Genomic DNA, 382 nt, shown 5'->3' with positions numbered 1-382 from the left:
CCCGGTTGAGGCCCTCCCTATGGGTACCGAACTTAGCTATCAGCCTCTGCTCGGCCACTTTTCTCTGCTGCCTGTCCCGAAGTCCACTTTGGAGGATGGTCATCCGAAGGTCCGAGGCTGAATGTCCTGGGCAGGGCTGCCTCATTTTCAGTTGTTCTGTGCAGCGGAGCCAGTTTAGAGTGTTCAATCAGTCAGTGTTTTTGTTCGTAATCTATAGTATCAGCAAACACGCATTTGCAAGTGTATAAATTTGTGATATTGTAGTCATGTCAATAGTTAATGTTGAAAATAAACTTCTAGATATCATAACATAACAAAAGAGTTTGTTTAGGATAAAAAATAAACTCAGAAATTGCTGGAAATTTTAGGATACTTCAAGATC

This window comes from Chiloscyllium plagiosum, chromosome 7, assembly GCF_004010195.1.
Source record: "Chiloscyllium plagiosum isolate BGI_BamShark_2017 chromosome 7, ASM401019v2, whole genome shotgun sequence".
NCBI lineage: Eukaryota > Metazoa > Chordata > Chondrichthyes > Orectolobiformes > Hemiscylliidae > Chiloscyllium > Chiloscyllium plagiosum.
This window is presented reverse-complemented; position numbering follows the sequence as displayed.